Genomic DNA, 23,322 nt, shown 5'->3' on the forward strand with positions numbered 1-23,322 from the left:
CAACACAGAGACAAGCCAAGCATATTATTTCTTCTGAGGGAAATTACTGGAAAAGACAATTCCTTCTTTTTCAGATTCCCACTTCACCTCCAGGTTTGGCACCCAGTAGCCAGCTTTGACTTTACTCGGCGGCGAGCTGTGGGGTTGTGTGAGGGAAAGGGAACGAGACCAAACCTGGGTTGGGGACGAATTTGTCTTCCTAAAATATCCTCTGATGTCATGGCTCCTGGGTGTGGAGCGCAATAGGTTTTTGGAATCGGAAGACGACAGACCAGAACTTGGGCTGGGAAGAAAATAAACAGAGAGGAGAAGTCTTCCATTGATTGGGTCTCCTGAGGAATTAGCCAGGAATTCACTTCATCTCTCTGAATATTTTTTCTCCTTACCTCTAATAAGGTTGAGCTAGGAATTTTAAGCCTCTGCTTGCTTACCAGAAATTGGCCCTGGTTTTGGAGAAGCACAAGGACTAACCGGACCGAGGGTGGGAATCCGAACAGACGGTTGCCTATTGGAAACTCTGGGCAGCTTTACAGTCTGAGGACAGGTCTGAAAAAAAATAAATAACGGTGCTAGTCAGGCACTGGTGGTGGTGACAGCCTTCATCCTCAGCGATGGGGTAGGAAAACATTGCACATGGCATTGCCTGACGGTGCTGAGAGCAGCAACACCTTCTTCTTGCCCAAGGAGGTACCTACGGGAGGTCTACGTTTTGGGGAAGGATCACAGCCCAGTGGGAAAGGTGATGCTTGTCTCTAGTTTGTTCCTGGAGGATCAGGAGGCCCCCCGTGCCATCCTGAGTCTGCCTGGTCCTGGATGCTTTGGGGGAACGTGGCCACGCTCCCCAGCACACCTTCTTGTGTGGTTGTGTCCTGCAGGACACATTTCTCCCTGCCCGCAGCTGGTGCATCTGTACGCTGCGCGCAAACGTCAGCTTGATCTAATATTCGCTTGGAAAAAGCGTGTCTTTCTCTGGACTTCCAATAATGAACTCAGAGCAACTTCCCTCATGCATTCACCTTCGAAATATGCTCTCAGTGGGAACGCGCGCTTCCCACCCCTGCTTCTGCCGCGAAGCAGCAGCAGTGCTTTGCCCCCAAAACAAGCCCAAATGGCAACCCGTTCCCATGCAGTCCCAAGGTGTCTGCGAAGATTTCAGCAGTAAGGCATGCGGTGTGCGTCGTCCGAATTGCTGCTTCCTCCCCTCTCCTTTTGGAGACGAAGATCGCGGCGTATGCAGGGGGTTGCAGAGGTTGCTGTGAGCAGGTTTGCGCAGCCAGGGTGGGGGCTTCATGCTGCTGGGGCTTGGCGAGCAGATAGAGAGGCTGCCAGCACTAAAGGACACTTTCACCATTCAAAACCACACAAAGCAGGTGGCTGCTACGGGTCCGGAGAGACCCTGTCCCTGTCCCCGGGGGTCTCCTTGTGGTGCTTGCTGCGCTCCGGAGCACGCAGCATCTCGGCTCTGCCCTGTGCATGAGGGCATCCACGTCCCCAAACCCACTGGTCCTGCTGGGAATTGCCCTCAGCCGTGCCAGCGGGGCTGCTGACTCATTTCTCAGCCCGTGGTAGCCCCAGCAAAGCAGGGTGAGGAGGTGCTGGCTGGCAGGAGGCCACCAGCTTTGGCTGCATCCCTGCCCGAGGAGCCTCTGGCCTGCGGGTTCGGAGAATGTCCTCTATGGGGAGGAGAGCAGAGCCCTCAAACACAAGCCTCCTGTACCAGGAAAGAAAAAAAAAGGGGGGAGGACTTTTCAGGGAAGCTGCCTCCTTGTTCCAGGTCCTCAGCGACCTGGTTTGCCCGGCGTTGAGGCTGGTGGGTGTCTGAGCAAGGAGCTGCCTCCCCGGGGGAAGCCGGTGCCAAGGCAGGGCAGGGAGCTGCACTGTACGTCGGAGCTGTGTTAGTGTTAGCAAGTTCCATAACAAATCATATTTTCTCTTGACCTTTCAGTTTCTGGAAACGTAGACACAATAAACAAATGTGGAAGGGATGAGCTTATGCTGAAATATGAGGATATAGCAGAGTGGAAAGTATAAAGCAAACAAGGAAGCAATTAAGTGCACAATGTAGGGAATTAACCAATATGCAATCCATTACATATTTATTTATACTCAGAGGCATAACTAATAATAAACATAGGATTTCCACAAAGAAAACAGTCTCTATTCCTTATTTTAAACAACCATATAGAGTCGTGATGGTTATAGATGGAGAAATTCCTTCTATCACATTACCCCTTTCCTGGTTCTTCCCCGCAGCCCGGTTTTTATGGCTTTTGTCTGGCCTCGCAGAGCGCCTGAGAAGCCACTGGTGCAGCTCCTGCAGCACCTCAGAGCAGGGTTTGCTGCCTTTAAAGCATTTGGTTTGTGCAGAGTGGAGCAGGACGACATCCTGCTCCATGCTGGAGCTTCTGGGTACCGCCGTAGCAGAAATATTAAATAAGCATCGTTGTGATCTTCGAGATGGGCCAGCATGGCTTCGAGATGGGCCAGCATGGGGCTTAACCTGCCTTCTGCCAAGCCTCCTCCATCAGGTTGCAGCAGCTCACGGCGTGTTTTGGATCCCATGGGCCTGACTATCCTAAAGCTTGGTGGAGAGAGAAGAAATCCTTTGGGCTATCTGCGTGTGGCTGATCCAAAACACAGCCCGTGCGCCGAAGCTGCCTCTGCTCGGCAAAGCTGCTCGAGTTCTTGTCATGTGTTTGCTGAACAGGGCGTTTGGCAGATAAGTGGCCCGATTTTCAGAGGTGGTGAGTGCCCACGGTCCACAACAGCTTCTACAAAAATTTTGGCTGTTCAGCAGCTTTGAAAACAAAGCCACTGTTGGAGTGCTTGGAAAGGAGTGTGTTGGACGTAGCCATGCAAAGAAACTCTCACCAATGGCACGGAGTTGCAGAGTGCAAGCTCTGCTCGTGGATGCTCTTGACATGAGGCAGAGCCCCTCTGTGCAAGCAGGCAGGGCACCCACCTCCCCGTAGGGGTTAGTGCACGTGTGCTTTTGCTTGGAAACCCTTCTATGCCCTCATTTTCCTACGTCCAGGCTCACATAAAGTTGATTCCAGGCGGTTTTCTCATTCGTTACCGCCTCCGTAGCTGGTGTAGGGCTGTTTGTGGGCTCAGCCCGCATCCTTGCCATGATGGTGACCGTCACCCAGCACGATGCATGCTGCTGGAGCGGTGCCACCAGCACGGTTTGGGCAGCAGGCTGGTGTTTCTGCAAGGAGCACCCTCTCTGCGCATCCTCGCGCCGCAGCCAGAGCCCAGCGCTGCTGGCCCTGCGCAGGATGCTAATGCGGTGCAGAATTTCCTTCTCATGGTTGGGTCTGGATATTATTATACAAAGCAAAATAAATTGCGATCCCTAATCTCGGGTTATTTATGGATCTGGCTTTAGCTGTTAAAAACCCTATTTCAGATGCGATTAGAGTTCCCTTTTGTCATGAAGGAGCGTTGGCACCGCTCTGTCTCTCTTTGGATGATTCTCTCGTGGCCCTGGTGCTCCTGGCTGCCCTGATATGCACGGGCTTTGAATCTCGTCCCTGGTGGGCTCCCACCTAACCAAGGGGGACGTGGGCAGGCTGGGGTGACAAATGGTTTGCAAAATGATTCCTCATGCTTCAGCATCGCCCGTGGTCCTTCTGGAGCTGCGCATCGAGTGACATTCGTGTTGCTTGTGGGAATCCTTAATTTGTGTAATACTTGGGAGATGTAAAGCGTTCGGGAAAGGCTCACTGCTGCTAGATGCTGTTATTAATTTCTTATTATTTAAATCACTGTTGTTTTGTCTCCTTTCCCCATCTGAGGACAGGATCGTGATTTCCAGCTATGTGCAGCGATCCTGCGAGGAGCACAGTTAATGCAACGTTGTGGTTGGTATCGTAAACACTCGATGCGCTTAGGAACATATGGAGAAAGTATGGTGGAGTTTTTTCGCCTCATTTGCCAATTAGTAAAACAGCTCAGTAGATGTTTCTTGAATGTTTGTGTTTTTTTCTTCGCTGAGTTTAGACAAAGTATGGGAAACATCATCGTCCGGTGGCTTTTGAGCCATTATAAGGAAATGGAAACGAGGGGGAATAAAAAGATCAAGTATGTGGAGTGCTACTTGTTCTAACATCTTCAGCTCCTCGCGTGATGAGCTGTGGCTGCTGCCACACACGAGTATCCAGGCTCTTCAGCCTCTCTTGTTATTTACCTTCTCGACACCCCTCTGAGGCCGGGAGTTGCTGCTGTTTTAGCAGCAGAAAGCAGGGATGTGGTAAATTAAAGATAAGGTGAGGAGGGGTTCCAAGTGCCAGGTCACCTTCTTACCTCTTGGACCCCTTGGGGGCCTCTCCTGGGCTTCCCCTGGGGCACCCAGTGCCTGTCTCACCTCTCATCTGCATGAAGGTCTTGGTGAAGAAAGAAAGAAAGAAAGGCTGGCCTCCTCCTCCTGGCCTCCCCTGCTCACCCCAAGCAGGTACGACACTTCCTAGAGATGGACCAGAAATGGTGTTTCGATCCACACCTCCCTGAACTTGAGAGAAACCAAAACCTTGGCTCCTCGCACCCCTGAACTTTGGGAAAGTGCAGATTTGGAGCTGAGTGTTGTGGTTTGGACCCATTCTGAAGGCTTACCTTCCGAGCCATTGAAAACAAAACCAGAATCTGACTTGCAAAGCAGGGGAGAGCTTGAATTTATTTTCTGGGTCTCTTCTTCCCTCTGCATAATGCCCTGCAACTTTCCCTGTGGTCAGCGCAAGTTGTGTCTGTAGCAGAGCAAGCAGAGACTCCTACCTCTAAATTATGCATTCCCACTGGGGTGCAGGATGTTTTGGTTGCAGATTTTGAATCGATGACATGAATACATAGCCAAGGTTTCAGGCCGTAACAGTGCATAAATTACCCTGCGTGCACTTTTGGCCCCGCTGTAGAGAACATTAATGGAGAGCCCCGTGGCTGAATGCAAGCTGTACCCAGATCGTGCCTGGTTTGCATTTTTATTGACTAATTTTAAAATCCCTTTGTATCATTTATCTGAATAATAGCCTCGTGGCTATGGGAAGCTGTTGCTGTATCCACTCCCCCCGTGTCTGATCACACAGGGGGGCTCAGCTGGTTTGAGAGCACCACGAGGAGAGGCAGAGGAGAAGAATTAACACCCAGGTGCAGGGAGCATCGGGCAGCTCAGGAGGTTGGTGATGCCCTGTATGGAGTCTTCCACTTCTGGTTAGCATCCAAGTGGTGACCAAAAGAGCCCAGGCATCTGGTAAGGGTATGGTAATGTCTGGGAACTGGGGCGGTGTGGCTCAGTTATCGACATGGAGAAAAGATCCAGCAAAGCCTCAATGGGAGACAGAAATCCAACCCACGGTTCTGCAGTGGTTTCTCCAGGAACAGGGGTTGGAGAGGATGTGCGCAATGGCACCGTGAGTCTGGAGCTCGGTTCAGATTTGCTTTAGTTAGTGAACGGCTCTAGTTCGGGATTTTTAGCGTGTTTTATTTTGAAACTTCAGGAAGAAGGCTGTCACCTCCACCCAGCCTCATTCCTTTGGACAAGAAGTGTGCTTGGACAAGCAGCCGTGGCTCGCGTTCCTCGGTGCGAGGGATCGAAGAGCTTCCCTGGGAAGCTGCAGCGAGCGCTTACCTGGCAAGAGAAAAGGAGGATAATGTGTGATGTAAACAGAGCCACAGCTTAAGCGATTATTTAGCAGCTGGAAACGGAGAGGAGCCAGCAGCAGGTGTGCAGCCAGTTTTGTGTAGACAACTCCAGACTTTTTGGAGAAAGTCCTCCTCCCGAGCAAGTGCTGTGTGTTGGCGATCCTCCCCACGGTGGTTAAAGCAGGGGATGGGTCTCATCAGGAGGAGCTGCCGGTGGGGCTGTGGCAATATTTGGCATCTTTTTTAGCCTTGGTGGCAAAGGACACGTCGAATTTGCACCTTTGGGTCCCCTCTGACAGCAGCTGCTCTGCGTCACTCCCCTGCCCTCGGTTATTGTCTTCCTGATTTAAAGCAGACGGTATAAAACACACAGCCTCTGTGGGCACATGAGGTAAACGTATCGCTCGTTTGTCTTTGTGGCAATTACGCTTTTTCTTTTTTTTTCTTTTTTTTTTTTTTTCTCTTTACATAATTATTTTTGATTGTCATTTTTTGACAGTTTCTTGGCTGGGGCTTGCTGCAGCTGCCCTCATTAGGGGCTGTGCCAAACGCAATCTTTTTGATATTGAATATTACTCAGTGGCTGCTGCCCCAGATGGCATGTGTAGTAGCAATTGAATCCAATTACATCTGTGTAATGCTTTTTAAATTGAAAGCCCGGTAGGAGAGGGATGCTGAACCCCTTGCCATTTAAGCAACTCGAGTAGACTTTCTCCTAAGACTTGATGAACCAGGGATCGGAAAGAAGGGGCTGTCCTTGTGGGCTCAACTGAAAACAGGGTAATGCCGTGTAGTTTTTATGTCACATTTCTCCATGCATGTTTCCCGTGTCCTTGTGTATGTGAGGCCGTTGTGCCCGTTGTACAGGTGAGTCTTGTTTGATCCATTAGCAAACACCAACGTTTCTCCAGCAAATGAATAAAATCACAGCTAAAAAGCCTTTGAGGGTGCTGAGAAGCTTTGGTAGGATGTGTTGGCCATGGGTGATGGGGAAACGTGCACGCATTGCTTGGTTTTACTTTGTTGTCCAAAATGTGCCTTTAGTGGGACTTTTCAGGAATATGACATGGTTGGCGAATGAATCATTGTTAGGCTGCAGTGGTGAATATCTTCAAGCACGTCTCGTCCTACACTCAGTGGATGTGGAGCATGTTTGATTCCTTCCCTTTTTGCCATAGCCTTTTGCATATCTGAAGAGTGCTGTTGCATCTTTCTTCAGCTGTCATCTTCTCCTTCTGGCAAAACCAACCTCAGTCCTTTCAGTCTTCCTTTGTCAGCCGCGTCTTGGCCCTCTGCTCTACATATTTTAAAGCTAGAAGAGTCTAAGGGTTGATTTATGGTCCTGTACAGACGGAATTTGCCTTACAAGTGTGATTTCTCCACTTGTCCTCCAGCTATTTCGCAGCCTCTGTAAGCTGATGCTGTGGACAAACAGAGGCCATACAGGAGCAAAGGAAAATGGGGCTAAAGGATTAGGATTGATTATTTCTGTATTGACATTGATTATTTCTGTACCGTGGGATTTTGGAGAGGAGCTGGGGGTTGCTGACACCATGGGCAATTGTGATGACAAATATCCTTTGGGATCAGAGGAATGGGCACCAAGAGGAAAGGAGGCAACCGGCTGTCAGTGGGGGGCTATTGCTACCCCAGCCAAATTAAGCCTCTTCCTAGCAGCAGTGATGCTGCCTTCCAGTCTCCTGCATGGGCTGGCATCAAAGTTACCAACTGGGACTGTCAGAAATGATTTATGAACTCAGCCCAAACACTCGCAGGAACAAAAAAAATATATAAAAAAATGCCAAGGGAATCAGCACAGCCTCCGGCGAAGGGCAGGAAAGATGCTATGCGTCTGGCAAGTCCTGCCGCTCGTTTGCTCCTGCTTTGCATTAAGCTTTGCCGCCACGCACAAAACCAAACAAACATCTCTTCCCGCTGAGGCAAACAGAAAAGAGGTGGTTGGAAGGGGGCTGCGTGGCGGGGCTCGTGCCTCGGGGTGCTGTGCAGCCCTGGGACAGTCTCGGGGTCACCGGGCTCGTCCGCGGCAGAGCCGAGCAGCTCCAACGTGTCTTGCATTAAATGTTCTCAGCATCCCGCGCGGGAGACTTGGATGTGTTTGAGGCTGATTGCATGTGCACGCTGGGCTTGTTTTTTTTTTTTTTTTTTTTTTTTTTTTTTCATTTGGAGCACATTTTTTAGATGTTAGGGCTTTGGGAGTTTTCAAGAGAAGCATTCTTAGGGAGGATGAAACCGCTTCTTCATTGGACGTCCTCCTAAATCTTCTTCAAAAAATGTACGCGAAAGAATCTAATGCTTGAAAGCGAGGAAAAACCATTTTTAGCAATCCAAGATGCATTCGTAACATTTTTCTATTTAGCTGAAAAATTTGAGGGAAATAATTTCCAGTCAACTGGGCATTTTTGTGTGTACAATTTCATGAGGTTGTCAACAAATAGTAGCGCTCCTCTCCGTACCGCAGTGGCGTTAGGGATTTCCAATCCCAAAGGTTTCAGACGCAATTGAGTCAAAGCCCCAAATTTCTGATGCTTTTTCTGAAGTGCTTAATGTGAGCAGTTTCTGAAGCTCCACCACAATTGTTCTCTCATTAAGGACGAAGCCCAGCGTGCTCTCTGGAACAACCAAAATCCAGGATGTGGAATTAACCTCGGTGTCCGTCAGTGCTGGCCGTGGGCGGGGAGGAGCTGTGCAAGCACGGGTTGAATCGAGTTTGTTCCCACCTCGTGTGGTGCCAGGGATGCTCTCTTGGGACCAGTACTTGGGACCAGAACTGAGGCAAACCCAGTGTGTGGTTCAGGGAGGGGAATGAAGACCTGGGAGAGTCATCTCCATCCCTATCCATGAGCCAACACACGGTGTCATCACCCCATACCCAGCAGTGAGAACGTGTTCCCACAAATGCATGGACAGGATTTTGTCCTTGTCTGTTGTGCAATGCCAGGAGGGGGTTGTTCCTACCTGCCAGCAGTTCTGTAGGAAGGGCCACGGCCACCAAGGGGACTGCAAGCCAGGGAGTGAGCCCGAAGAGCTCTTGTGTTAGCAGCTGACCTTGTTTTGCTGAGCACTGGATGCGTCAAGGGGAAAAATACCTCGCCTGAGGCTCTTTGGGGTCATCGAACGTGGGTGCTTGCAAAGTCTTCAGCCCTGCCGGTGTCCCTAAAGATGCACAGAGGGAAGGGAAGACCCATGCGGGGTGCAGGGGCAATGAGCTGTGTGCTGGGGGTGCTGCTGCTGCCCAACGGGTCCCTGTTTGGGTTTTTGGGTTCTCAGGCAGGGGGCAGCAGGTAGGTGGGAGCTCTGCTCTGAGAAACGAGGAGTTTGCAGCCCCCAGCACTGCTCTCTGGGACAAACTCAGTCTCATAAATCTCCTGCTCGGCGGGGAGCATTTGTGCTATAAACTAATTAGGCGAGTGGTCAAATACCACAAACACCTTTGCCCTCATTAGAGACCAGTAACGATCCCGAGTAGGTGCTGAAATGCCTCATTAACAAAGAGCAGGGCCTCCTCGCTGGGACGTGGGCTACACAAACAAGGCAGCGGCCCAAGGGTGCGGGAGGCCCTGACACTAATTTGGTGCTCTGCTAGTGGTTTAAATGGCAATTAGCTGCTCTGACACCGTGTGGGAGTGACAAAGGCAAGGCATGGAGACGGCCGAATGTATTTATTTGTGCCACTGAAACAAGGATTTGGCAGCTTTGTGTGATGCAGAACTTCTTTCCTTCTTCTTCTCTTCATCCGCCCTGCCAATGCGTTGATTTGGTGCCATTCTCCTCCTTTTTTTTCCCAAAATCTTCCCAACACTCTTTTTGGTTAGGTGCTCTTCCCCACACACCGCATTGTTCTTGAAGGCCTCTGTGCTTCTGGGTTGTTTTAAAGGGTTTGGGTGGGGCAGACGTTCCCCTCCAGTCACTCCCATTCTTCTCTTTTCCATAAAACGAGTTTCTCACATCTAGTGGTATCGTTGCATTATCTAGAGGTGCCCGTGAACATGGGTCTCCACATAAGTAAACAGGGAAATATCTCGTAGACAAATACATTTTTCCATGTCTCTAAAGCAAAGCTGGAACCGGTAGCTTTTTCCACCCCAAGGTTATAAGGGATTTCTGGCATGATCAAGTAATAGTAGCTGGGAAATCAGGAACACCGGGTCTGGATCCAGTCCTTCAGGCAGTCCTCAGACAGGCTGGGATATGCAGTTGGTCCCACCTTGAGGCTGAGGAAGACCAGATCATCTCAGAGTTTTTAGTTAAAGGACTATTATAACATTTAAAAATAAAAATCCAACATCTGCCTTGCCTAGCAGCCATTGCCAAAAAGTGCTGCATGTGCAAGCAGCTTTCTTTTAGGGCCATCAAAAATTAAGCTAAAATGTGAACGTTCATTCCGTGTTTGATTTTTTTTTCCCTATGTTGTGCTTGCCCTGTGTGCAGGAGCAGGATCATGTCTGTGTGTTTCTCTCAGTTATTTTGAGTGATGCTGGTGGTATGTGAACCGCCAGCCGAGGGCTGCAAGGCTGTGTAATTTTCTTCTAGATCCTTTTCTGCCCAATTTCAACATGATCCCTGAAAAAAATGTGGTGGGTACTCAAGCGAGCTGGAGGTTCGTCGCATGATAGAATCGGCTTCCTACCTCAAATTAGAAGCTTGTATTTGGCAGATGCCGTGGAGATGTTGCAACCAGCCTGGAGTTTACATTTCTGCTAGCGCCTGGCCGAGATGCGCAGCGGAGATAACACGAAGCAGTGCCAAGGCAGGCGAAGAGAGGCGGCGTATGGAACAAAAAAAAAAATCTCGGAGCGATGAATTTTCCATCATGATTACTGAGTGGCGAAGAAACTTCCTTAAACCAGGCCGAAATTCCTGATTGAGGCATTAGGTTAAGGCAGGTCCCCTAGGCCAAGCCGTCTGCACGGGCACGTCCCGCTGAACGCGCTCCCCGGCTTCTCCAGCGGAGCAGAAAGCCCCTCAGCAGCATTCCTTGGATGCCAGCCAGGGCGGGATGTGCGAGGGGGACATCGTTTCCTGCATCACCCCCGCGATTCTGCATTCGCCCAGGTTGTGTGTCACTGGGAACAACGCGGAGCAGATGGCAAAACCCCTGTAAAAGTGGCCTCGTGGAGGGGCGAAGCGGCCAGCTGCGGCCACTTCCCAGCTGCGAGAAGAGGAATGAGTTATCTCCCCTGCTGTCCCTCCTCGCCCAGCGCCTTTAAACGCCGTTCTCCAGCCCGAAGGCTCACCCCCGAAGGCCCGTTAACACTTGCACACAGATGTGTCTGGGTGCCGATGGGTCCCCCCTTCGTTTGCTTTCAAAGCAAAAACTCGCGCGCAGCTGGTTGAAAAATCAAGGGAGACATTTTGTAGAAGTAATAACAACGGTCAACGAAGAAATCCCTCGTGGGTTTTGTCAACCTTTGCTGCTTAATGAACCAACTCATTCAGCCTGTAGTGTTGAAATAATCCTTCCAAGGATGTTGGAGCGCGGTCACATTAAGTCAGGGGAAAGATTTTACTGCAGAACTTTTGTTAATGAACCGAGGTTTTGTTGTCAAAGGCAGGAGCGGGGCTTTCTCTGACCTCCCTTTTAGGCGCAGGTGAACTCATTTAGATTTCTTTCCCTGCGTGTCAGGCTGACACCTAATCATCGATACAGTTTGAAATGCTTCTTTCTCCTGTTCTGTTATTAGCCAGGGGACAATGGGGAGGTTTGTAGAAGAGAAATCCCCTGGGTCGTGTTTAATACAAAGACAACACCTCCTTCAGCGCAGGAAATCTCTGAGCTGCAATTTTTTTTATATATATATTTTTTGAGGCTGGGAGAATATTCTGGGGGAAAAATCACTGCATGTTTATTGTGTTCTTAAACCCTTCCCTAGGCATCTGCTTTCAGCCACTTGTAGTGACAAAATACTGAGCTAGGAGAGACACTGGAAGCCTTGGAAAGACATTATTACAGCCTTAATCTCGGCATCATCTGGCTGTTCCCATGTCTTTTAATTAATAATAGAAGTAATACCAGGTAATTGCACCAAGGTTTTTTTTGTTGTCCTCATCATCCTGCTTTTCTTCTCTCCCTTCTTCCGAAGCCTCTCTGCTCTTACTGTGCTTATTCTCTGGCTGTGGTAGCACTAGCCTTTCTGAAGAGGTCAGTCTTGGCTGGGCTAAAGCTGTGCACAGCTGCTTTCCTGGGGTTTTGTCTCCCACCCTCCCGAGCACTCCTGGGGATGCTCAGAGCTCCAGCATTCGAGGGCTTTCCGCTCGGGTACCGTGCTGCCAGGGCGGTGTGAGCACCATCACGGAGTGCCGCAAACCTCCTGCAGATTTCCAGATGAAGGGTTTCCTATCTGCATGTCCTCTGCTGCTGATGCTCTGCCTCCAAACCCCTGTAAAGGGACTTCAATTAACAGCAATTATTCTCCTACGGAAGGAACTCTGACTCTTACCAGGAACCCCACTGATGTGAGCTCTGCATGGGGGCTAAGTGCAGGTGCTGTCTGTGCTCAGGACCATTGCCACAAATTCAGAAGCTCTGGGACAACTGAGGATGCTCAGAATACACGCAGGTTGAGCTCACTGCTCGCTCCAGAGCCCCTCTCAAAACACAAACAGGGACCTTAGCTGCAATCCTTCCCTTGCTGAAGGGAAAAGACAAAACAAAGACAAGCAACATGCAAAGATGCAGACAAAACTCCCCTTCCCTGAGGTAGGACTGGGATTTCCAACCCTGAAAGAGCCTGAGTTTGGCTTCTGCCTGTCGTAGAGCAGGAGGTGAGGAAGGCAGGTCCAGCTGTAGGTGAAGGCTGTTGGCAGAGCACAGCTCAGCAGCAGGCTGCTCTGCTCCCTATCAAAGCCATCTGGCGCTCCGGTGCCAAACCGGTGCCAAGCCCCAGTGACCTTTCAGACTCATCCCCGTGCTTAGAAGATTTATGGTGGAAAAAAATTACTACTTCTTGCGAGGAAACTCTTGCTCCTTCCTCCCAGGAGAGCATCTTGCCGCGGTGACTCAGAGCCTCATCATCCTGGCTTCCCGTCACCGACCGACAGTGGCTGCGACGCACGAGCCTGGGGAGAATCCGTGCGTGCTCGTCTCCGAGATAGGGTGATGTAAGCTCCTGCTCTGGCTTCTCCTGGCTTTCCAGGCTGTTTAAAAGTTCAAAGCTTTCGTCTCATCACTCCATCACCCAGCAGGCCCGCCTTGGCTGGAGCGCCGGCTGCCTCTCCTGAAGTGATGACATTTTAAAAGGGCTTTGGAATGACGAAGGTCCCAGAGTCCCGGAGGAAATGGAGGTGAAGCTCACTGACAGTCAGGCCTGGGTTTCCAGAAGATCTGCCTCGGTCGCTGTCTGCCTGCTCGCAAACCACACAGCTGGAGCTGCGGGGAAGAGTTTGGTTTTACAGGCTGCCAAGATGTTCTCTGCAAGGTACCCCGTAGGGTAACGCTTGAAGAAGAAGCGCTGTTATTCTGGGATAAATGGAAAAAATCAGTACACTCGAGGCAGGAGAGAGACGACTGCTTCTCAAGTGAAAGACGAGCTGCAAAATGAACCGAAGAGATGGCTCTGGGCCTTGAAATGTCATTTTGGTTCAGACTGCAAGCACCTTAAAAATCCATATCCACTGTGTTCATGAGCCCCACGAGAAATTCAAGGTGTCTCACAAACCTGGGGGCTTGGGTTTAGATTCTTCCTGCCCCCAGCAGGTTTAGAAGTCCTCGGATCCGGGGCTTTGCTCAGGCCTGTCTCTGATTACAGGGCTGTGAACGAGGAGGTCTGCCGAGGCAGCAGTGTTGGCTGGGCTGCCTGAGCCACCGCCTGCCTCCCGACAGCTCCGGAGACTCAACAGAGCCTTGTGCTGGGGGAACATGAGAGCAGCAGCGAGGCATTCGACGCGAGGCTGTTTGGATGTTAGTGGTTTTTGTCTGTGGGACTCTTTGTGTCCTCCTCTTTCAAAATTCTTGCCTGTTGCCCTGCATCCAAACCGCAGGGATTTTTGCCTGGTGTCAGGTAGATGCAGCCGCCTTCCCCCAGCTGCCAAGTGCAAGGTGAGACGCCGAGAAGCATGCAGGAGGCTTTTTTGGGAAAGGTCTCCATCATCTGCGGAGCTCCCCGGGGAAAATTTGTTACCCGTAAGCTCCCACAGCAGGCAGAGCAGACCCAAACCCAAAGCCTCGATGTAAATCTAAACCATGCTGTTTGCTGGGGTGAAAAATGTCCTTTTATGTAAAGCAGCCTGCACATGAGGAGGGAACGAAAGCCAAATCTGAAGTCAGTCTTAATGAAAACGGGCTGTGCTGGTGGATTGCTTTTGGCCTTTCCTTCCATCCCTCTGCCCTGAGCCTCTCCCTGAGCCTCTGCTGGGACGCTCCTGAGATGAAGCCCCCTGGTGCCACCTCCAGATGGGGGCTACGAGGAGAAGACAACTCCCTGCCTTCTTCTTCATCTCTCAGCCCCCAGTGGACGCTGGCAGCATCAGGAGGCTGTGAGCATTTGTGGGGTGAGGAGAATTCTCCAGAACATCCCTGAAATCTTCCTCTTATAGACCAGGGTTTACTTAATGATGCTTTAGCCCATCCACGGAGGCCAACGTGGCTCTGTACCAGGGCTGAGAGCTCACACAAGGCGAGCACACATCACAGGCTACCTCGAAAGGAGGGATGGAAAATCAACAGACATTGTGGAATAGTTTTTTCCCCTGTGGCATAGGCAGCTGCCGGGCAGAGCTCCTCTCTGAAGGACCGAGGACTGATCCCCTGTTGTTCCTCCTGCTTGCAGAGCGTTTCGAGGGCCTGGACTTTGTGCTCCTGGGAGCCTGCTCTGCAGCACGGCTTCTTTGGGGCGAGGACACCGTGGTTTTGGGGCAGGCTGTGGGCGGCACAGCCTCGTTTATTTATCTGCCTCCGATGGCCAGGCAGGAGCTCAGGTTACATTTGCAGACAGGCTGAAAGAGCCCCTAGAAGGCGAGGAAAACGAGCCCAAATCCCCCTTACCCCGTATCAGGTTTGAGGCTCTAAGCACAGCTTTCCAAAGCGGACGTCTGATGCCGTGGGGATTTCGGGGGCTGATTTTACTCAGGGCAAATTGGTTGTAGCATCTCTGCTACAGAGCTCCAGGCGATGCTGCTGCCTCCACCAGTGGGAGCTGGGCCGGTGCCTTGGCCCTCGGGGGTGCCTGCAGGACGTGCTCCACCCCAGCAGAAATTTGGGGCCTTTGGGGCAGTAAGCTGTGCCATCGGGGCACGTGGGAACAGCGCAGGGCTTTTCTTTCCCACCCAATCTCCCCCTGATTTATGGTGTGCCTGCTCAGCACGGAGGAATGCCAGCGCTGCAAGGATTGCGTTATCTGGGCCGTGCTGTTAATGAGGCCGTCGTGTTGATTAAGCCTCGGCCTGGAACTTTTATCTTGGAGAGGTCTCTCTCCCTCTGCAGTGGCTGACACTTCTCCCTGAACAGCCGGGCTGGAGAAAGGCCCCAGCGCTCATTTTTGGGGATTAAAGCAAATAGCAGGAGAGATGGAGCAGGGCTGGTGGCAGATGTGTGCAGGAGATTGCACAACTCCTCGCCGCCGAGGACGGAGCTGCCCAATTAAAACCAGCTACAGAGGAGGAGAAGGGCTTGGATGCATGAGAGAGTTGATTAAGGATAATAAATAATTAGGTGTGAAATGCCTGCGAGTGGCTCAAGTCAAGGGATGCAGAGGGAGCGGGTGAAAGAACGGAGTGGAAGGGGGATCCCGGTTAATGCAAGATAAATCTGCAGGCTGCACTTTTCAGTCTGAAGCTGGCAGCACTGGCATAAAGAAAACAGGTGACTTGGGAAATTGTTTGACTTCCTTTCCTTCCCCTCCAGCTTTTTCCCCAGCGGCGATGATCTGCCAATTCCACCCCGCGCAGCTCTGAGTAAAAGTGACACATCTGGCAGTCCTACCCAGGAACCGCAGCCCAAATCTCTTTGCTTTGCTAACAACTCAATATTTTGTCATGTTCTGGGCCACCCGTGAACCTTGGAGAGGTTAGAAACGCCAGCAGATCTGCCTATCAAGCCGTGCCGGCGGGATCTGGCAGCATTGAAGGTGATCACGAGCTGCAGCAGCTGGTGGTGGTCCCCCTGCCCGCGGCCAAGGGGCTCGTGCCATGCTGGATCCTTTCTGGTAATCGCAGCCTGCACCGTGGGTAAGGTCCTGAGGAGGAGGGTGGCTCCTCGGAAGGACAGAGGCAAAGTTATCAGGGTTTTCGTGGCTTTTAGCTTGGGAGAACATGGTGGGGTGGAAGAAGGTGCAGTCTCCAGGAGCATCTCTCCAAATGCGCATCGCACCCGCCTGGGGGTGCAGCTCCCTTCTGCCCGGCTTGTAAAGGCATCTGAGCCTTCCTCGCAGGCTCTGCCAGCCCCCTGGTGTGCCCTTTCCTGCAAAAACCAACCCGTGTGGGTTGATCCCTCAACGCTGCAGGACAGCAGGCCTTCTCACAGAGCTTCAGACCCCGCATGTCAGCTGCTGGATCCCAGCTGTGACCGTCGTTGGCTGCCCTAGAGGAGAATTTGATCTGACTCACTACAAACTACTAGTTTGGGCTGTGGCTGTGCTACACAAACTGCCCAGAAACGTTTCTCTTCTTCACACGGGTGCGTGGGCATGAGTTCGGGGCAGAAATCAGCCTGTTGGTCCCCAGGTGTGGTTTGCAGAAGTCATCTGTGTGGTGGTCGAGGTCTTTTTCCCTCCTGGTGTGATGGAAGGGCGCTTGGTGGACTGGGCTGTGGGACCAGCTTCAGGGGTGATGCAGCTGGGGCCGGAGCACATTTGCTGCCCAGGGCTGGTGCTGGCTGGGGGAAGCCTGTCTGGGGCTGAGGATGGGTCACCAGCTCGTGCTGAAGCCACGGGTGAGTCACTCGCTCTGCCTGAACTTGGAAGCCCTTTCCCAGGCTTCATCTCCTTGAAGACCAGATGTGGAAGCCAGGCTGAGATTCCCAGGGCAGAAGAAACATACTGTAAGCAGGGCTTTGCTAAACACCAGCACCACAAAACATAGGAATGGCAGCAGGGAAAGCAAAACTACACCTCGAGGAGCAGTAATGTTCCCGAGGCATGGGACAGAGAGCTGCAAAAGGGGTTTGGTTTTGACCTCTGCCCCTTAAATCAGCTGGAGCAGACGCCTTCAGCATCCAGGAAGGGATGCTGCTGCCTCACGTGGCTTCTTCCACCTGAGCCCCCAACAGCTGCAAGCTAAAGGGGGAAACCAGCAGAAGAGTTTCAGGTGCTGGGAGCGCATCCTGCGCTTGCAGACGTACAGCTGACATCTGCAGGCAGCTCTCAGATCCTCTTAAAAATCAATACCCCCTTCCAGACAGAGCCAAACCCTGGAATACCTCCTCGTGTGAAGTGTTCCCAGTTCCCAAACTGTTTTTCATGCATGAGCTCACCAGTGGACAACGGCATGGGTCAAGGAGTTTTAATTTTTATTGTTGTTTTTCAGTTTTGAGTTTAGTTGTTTGATTTTTGATTTATTTTTTTTTCCCCTAAAAATCTATATTAAAGTCCCGGGGTGGCTCGTGTGCTAGGAATTGCTGAAGGAGGTAATTGCTTGACGCGGTTCCTCGGAGGGACTCTTTTTAAATGGAAAGAGTGGTGTGTTGATTTGGTCCCGTGCCAGCCAGGAAATACCAAAAAGCTGAAGATGGACCCGTTACAAACAGGCTAACCAGCCTCAGATGTCCCTTCAATATCGGAATATGGAAGGTAATGGGGAGCACATGGGTCCGGTAAATAATGCGATTATTAACGAACACACAGAAATTAAGCCCTTTGGCTGCCTCGGCGAAGCACTGAAGCCACTGGTTTCAGCTGAAATCTTTTAATTGCCCCCGCTTGCCCTGTAACGGGTAAATTTCCTGCAGCTTGTCGAGATCTGGGGCTCTGCTCCCTGCCTGTGTTTGATCCCAAACTTCCCTCGTGGGGAGAATTTGGGGCAGGACGGAGGTGCCGATGCTCTGGGGCACGGAGGTTGGCAGGATTAGGGGGTGCTGCAGGGAAATGTGTGAAGTGGAAGAGGCAAACGCCCCGCGAGGAAGCAGGGCAGAGGCGTGAGCTGTGCTTGCCTCTGTTCACCCGTTTGACCCCCGTCCTGCTGCTGCAGCCTCCTTGAATGAGCCGAAAAACCTGGGGAGGAAGGAAGTGAGTCAGAGTCGGAAGGGCCCGCGGGGAAGCTCAGAAGCAGGGAGCTCGGGGTCGGGGTTTTCAGCCCCTCCTTTGGCATCCCTGCAAGCTCTGACCCCGCGTAAGGAGGGAGCTGATGGAGCTGCAGGTGCTGGAGTGGGTGGTAAAGCAATCGGGTCCGTCTCCGTGCCAAAAGATGGGGCAAGGAGCCCGGCTGTAGGCATCCAGCTGTGAAAGTGCTGGCTCGGATTGAAACCCCTGCCTGTGCTTCCTTCCCCAGGGCTGGGACAAGGGTGTAGGCAGGGGTCAGTGCAGCATATGGACGTGCACACAGCTTTCCCTGCCCGTGAGGATGGGGAAAGGGCCCCTATTATGTTATATGGGGCCCAGGTGCACAAGCTCAGCGGTGGCGTGGGCAGGAAGGTGCATTTTGGGGATGTTGGGGACGGGGGAGGCCAGCTGGACTTCACAACCCTGACCCCACAGCATGGTGCTGGGAGCATGGAGTGGCATTAAACGGGGACTAGAGGGGGATGCTCCAGTCCCCTGCACTTGGGGTGCGTCCATCCTCAAGGCAGCACTGCGGGCAGAGCCACCGAGAGCCCAGGGCAAGCAGCACACGGTGCAGCAGCCGGTCCCCGGTCTTCTCCTTCTCATCCTTCAGCCTCACTGTTTGACCTCGAGAGCATTCGAGCTGGGAAGTTTTAAGCCATTTTTAGCTGCCTGGCTGAAAAGGGGAAGGGAGGGAGGAGGGAAAGAGAAATACCATGCGGTTAGTATTACATCCCCGACACAATAGGAACTTTTATTAGCAATTTTCCATTGTGTTGCAAATGGCAAAGATCATTGTTATATTTGCATGTTTCAGACTGTCCCGGAGAATTAGCTTTCCTCTGTGATTGAGTAATAGTTTTCACATTGCATTAGCTTCAGCCTTTGGAGTGAGATATAAAAATCGCTGCTCGAAGAGCATCAGCTCTCCTGCCATCGGAGCCATTTGTTCTCACCTGGTAGCACGGACTCGTTAAAATTGGTTGTAGGAAGCTTGATCACCATGGGACAGAGAAAAAGGAGGTGTCAGGTGGACAGCACCGTTGTTCCAGGGCTATTGATTGCACTTTTCGGGCCAACGTAAATACACGCATTCCTGGCTAGAAAAATCCTAAGGACATTTCTTTGCTCTCGGATAAGTCAGGACTTGACTAGATTTATACTTGGCTCTGCAGAGGACATGCAGCTATTGACAGCCTGAAAGAAATTAGGCCAAGAAAACAAAACAGAAACAACTGGGGCTGGTTGCAGTGCTCGGTCTGCTGCAACGCTTCCAGGACATAGGACCGAGCGCTTTGACTTGGGGCCACGGCTCTGTTGGTTTTTTGGTTTTCTTTTTCTTTTTCCTTTGAGATTTCGCACTGTGCTTTCTGCAGGGGTGTTGAGCTCTGTGCTGAGGTCTGGATGAAGCAGTGACGTGTGTCTGCCCAATGTGGGACCTGGGGCACAGTCCCCAAGCTGGCTGAGTGCCCTGTAGTGCCAGGTATGGCTTGGGCACAGCTGGATTTCCAGTGCTAAATGGCAAAAGCCAGGGCAGTACCGTTCCCCTGGTCCCTGATCCTCGTCACCAGCCCTATTATCTCTGTGCAGCCCTGCTACACCAGGAATCCCCAGCTGAAGCATCTTGCTAAAGGGTGTGCAGCTATTGCTGCTGAAGATAACCTGCTCCAAAGCACCTCGCCTCCTTCTGCTCAAAGACAAGAAGACAACGAATTAATTTGTGCGTGTTAGAAACCATCAAGCTAATCCCAGTGTCCTGAAAACCCATCGGTAAACTGATGTAGATCTCAGCTTTGGATCTGTTTTCCCTTCTTCCCCCACTGTTTTGTGGGACTGCTCTCGGCCGTGCAGGGTTTGTGCCAAGCACTGGAAAGGAGCCCCCTTGTGCTGCGGGCAGGGCTCCCGACCCCAGCTTTGCACCAGGACTCGGTCACTGCACTCCAGCCATAGGGGCTGGACCCTGACCATCGCTGGGCTTGGCGTGATGTGAGCCCAAGCACTGTATGGATGAGGAAACCACGTTTCTGGTGCGTAAACCCAAGGGAAAGAGCAGCTGTGTTCTGTACAGCATCAGGGTCAGAGCGACACTGGGGCTGCAGAGCGTCTCTTTGCCCATTCCGCTCACAGAAAAGGCCTTCAGATTTTGTCACCATCTGGACAGCAAATGTGCCCTGCTCCGGGAACTCCGTTTTGACCTTTGCTCGTGTTGTTTAGGAATGACTGTAAGGCAAACACGGAGCGTTTGCACTGGGGATCTGCTGTCAGCACCGCAGGTAGGGCAGGGGAGCCGCCTCGGCTGTCTCGCTGTGCCGTGCATTCCCGATGCCCGTGTATAAATAGAGATATTTAAGTTTATTCTTTGTCTTGGGCTGAAGCTGGGGAAGACAGAACCCCTATTGGAAGCCGGGGCCTTCCTGATGTTGTCATTTCGGATGGGTGATTATTAGTTTTAAGGGGAAAAGCGAGTCCCACCATCTGGGGAGAGCCCCACACAAAGCGCCCCTTCACGGCGGTGGCACGCGCGTCTGCCGGGGCCCTTTGGTTCATGGCACGGATCACAACCCTCGCTTCATCTCGCCTCCTGCAGACCGTGCAGACGTTGTTTGGGTGTTTTTTGAGCACAGACGGGCTGCGGTCACGTTGTTTGCTGCTCCCTGGTATTCGGGCTGCCCCGCCACCCGCGGGCTGCTGACTGCCAGTCTTGCGTAGCTTGAGCGCGATGGAGCAAGCTCGGATGTCTGCCTGCCCATAGCCCCTGGCTAGCCACAGCTGGACTCTGTCAGAAAGCCCCCTGCCTACACGTCCTTCTGCTTGTTTCCCTTTAGAAAGTCCTGAAACCCAGCACAAAAATCCAGCATGATGTCTATAAACAGCCTCGGAGCTCTGGTGGAGGGAAAGGAAAGGTCAGCCTCGTGCTTACCAAGCAACCTTACCACCAAGACAGACTGGGGCAGCAGACCCAAGTGCCCTACCTCAATGTGGAGGGGTTTAGGTGGTCAAATTTCTAGTGGAGATGGGATCTGCAGGCACAGTGACACCCACTCTGCCTTCGCCTGGCTTGGCTCACAGCAGCCCTGGCTCCATCCTGCATCCCTCAGCTTCTGCAGCATCCACACAAGATGCTGCTCTCTTCCTAGCATTTCAACGGGTCTTGCCAAGATTAAATTGGAAAACAAATTGGAAAACAATGCCTGAGCTGCAGAGGCTGTGCAGATTGATCAAACAGCACAACTCAGTTTATTTATTAAACAGATGGGGGGTGGTTTACCTTCCTTCTGCTGTGCACCCCAGGGACCGATGCTGAGCTGCCTCCTGTGAATGCTAACGCAGGTGAGGGCTGAGCCGAGCCTTTGCTTTGGATTATGGAGCAGCAAATTCACTTTTTTGGTCCAGTTTCTTTTTAAAACTTTGTTTTAAAAACATAGACCCTGCCCCTTCTAGCCCTGTCCCTTCAGCATCTGGCTGCGGCAGCCGTCCCGAGTGGCTGGCTTCGTTTTGGCCAGGTTCAGTGGCAGGTCCCAAGGATGCCCCATCTCTGCCCCGCTCTCTCCCTTCTTCTGTCATCAATAAAGCCACTGAGAGGATCTTTAACAAATAAACAAAAAGCATTTTCGACAGACAGTGGGATGGAAAATGACTCATAGGAAAGCGGGGCATAAAGCACACTCTGGCATTAGGTATTGCATGTGTCGAGTTTCTGTTTGGGCTCCAAGAATGCTGTGGTTTTTCTCTAAGGATTATGCCATTGTGGAATAATGTCATTGTGGAGTAGCTGGTCAAGATGAGCTGACTGGGGCTGGTGGTTACTTACAAATATATATCTCTGTATTTTCCAGCCTTTGGAAAATCTGTGACAAGCAGTTTTCAGGAGACTACGGTCAAATTATTGCCATCGCTGCTCCCAGCCCTGCCAAATACCACGAAAACTGCTGGCGTCATGCTTTCTCTCTCCCTCTCCTCCTTCCCTTTCCTTCTTTTGCGTAGGACCTGCTCTTTTTTTCTTTTTTTCTTGTCTCAAGGCTGGTTGCAGATGGGCTGGGTAGGATCCTTCACACTGGCTTGGACCTTCCAAGGGACAGATCCAGCCCGGGAGGGTGGCTGGGAGGAGCACAAGTGACATTACCGTGAAGGAAGAGCGAGCTCCCCAAGGGAGAGAGGAAAAGGGGAGAGCAAAAACCTTTCTGTGAAGTCCCTTTGCAAAGCTGGGGACCCCCAGCAGTGCCAGCAGGACCTGGGTGGTGGTCACCAAAAGGCTTTCGGAGGAGAAACCTCCGGGTTGTGCTTCTCATCCTGGCTGCCCAGGGTTTCGCTGTGCTGCTGCCTCTCTCACCTGACCAGCCCCAAATGGCATGAAACCTTAATTTGCTAATTATTATTCTTCTCTTTGTGAATATTTGTGGATGCACTGGGAAAAGGGGCATTTCACCTGGCACGTCCATGTGCCTGCAGCAAGCTGGAGGCGCCCGAGAAGGGTGCTGCCCCATTTCTCCTTCCTTGCACCTTCTGAGCCTCATTTTTTATGCAGCAGGAATGCTGCTGGAGCTGGTTTTGGTAGGAGGTGGTAGGATATCACGCTTTTTGCCCATTACTCAAACAAGCTGATGATTAGAAGAGGGGGGGAAAAATCTTTTACAGTTCTGTTTCCAGCCTCTTTGCGGGGAAAAAAAAAAAAAAAAAAAGAGAGAAAAAAAAAAAAAACTGCATCCTGATGATCCCAGCTCTAGAAATTATAACATGTGATCCCTTTAGACGTTGTCACTGCTGTCATGGGGAGCTGGCAGCAGTTTGAGGGCTTGGGGTCAGCCCGAGGCATCTCGTGCCTGAGCATCGTATGGGACACGAGGAAGGAGGAAGGCGAAATGAAGGCATTGCACTGGGGACTCCCCTTTTCTTGAGCCAATGAAATATTTATAGAGCAATATATACACAACTGCAGGCAGGCTTTAAAAGTGGAGAGCACTTGCAGCAGAGCGAGGCCGTTTAGATCCAGAAAGCCTTGTTTTCTGGTGTTTCCTAGCCAAAAAAAAAAAAGCACGTGCACGGAGAGCCACTCATTGTTGTGTCCGTCTCTCACAGTCGCTCTGGTTTGTGCCTTCCTGCAGCGTGCTCCGTGCCTTGGGTTTGGTTTATTTCCAGCAGTTTTTGCAGGTCAATGTACCCTGGGAGGGTGCGTGCATGACCTTGGTGGAGAACACTGCACCAAAGGCCAAAATAAAGGTGGAGGTGCCCTGGCAGGAGGAGGTTTTCTCTGTTTTTTTGGGAAGGGCTGCTCTATGTTTGCGCTGAAAATTGCCCCAGGAGCATACACGAGCCTGTCTTCGTGTATCTGCTGGAGGAGCAGGGGGTTGGCTTCGTTTTTCTTACCCTTGGGATCTCGATCTACATAAATACAAACATGAGTTCAGCAACAGCGTGGAGGTGGAAATGAGCGGTGAGCCGCCAGCTGAGCACACCTCTGGGGCTTCCCCTGCTCTGGCGA

General features: G+C 51.6%; 1 long non-coding RNA gene across 1 annotated transcript in view; it reads left to right on the forward strand.

Moving 5' to 3' along the window:
* The window catches only part of LOC116494035, a 102,943-nt gene that overhangs the window by 38,627 nt on the left and 40,994 nt on the right, over nucleotides 1-23,322 (forward strand). The gene's annotated exons all lie outside the window — the stretch shown is intronic.

The sequence above is a fragment of the Aythya fuligula genome, chromosome 12 (assembly GCF_009819795.1).
Source record: "Aythya fuligula isolate bAytFul2 chromosome 12, bAytFul2.pri, whole genome shotgun sequence".
Lineage (NCBI taxonomy): Eukaryota > Metazoa > Chordata > Aves > Anseriformes > Anatidae > Aythya > Aythya fuligula.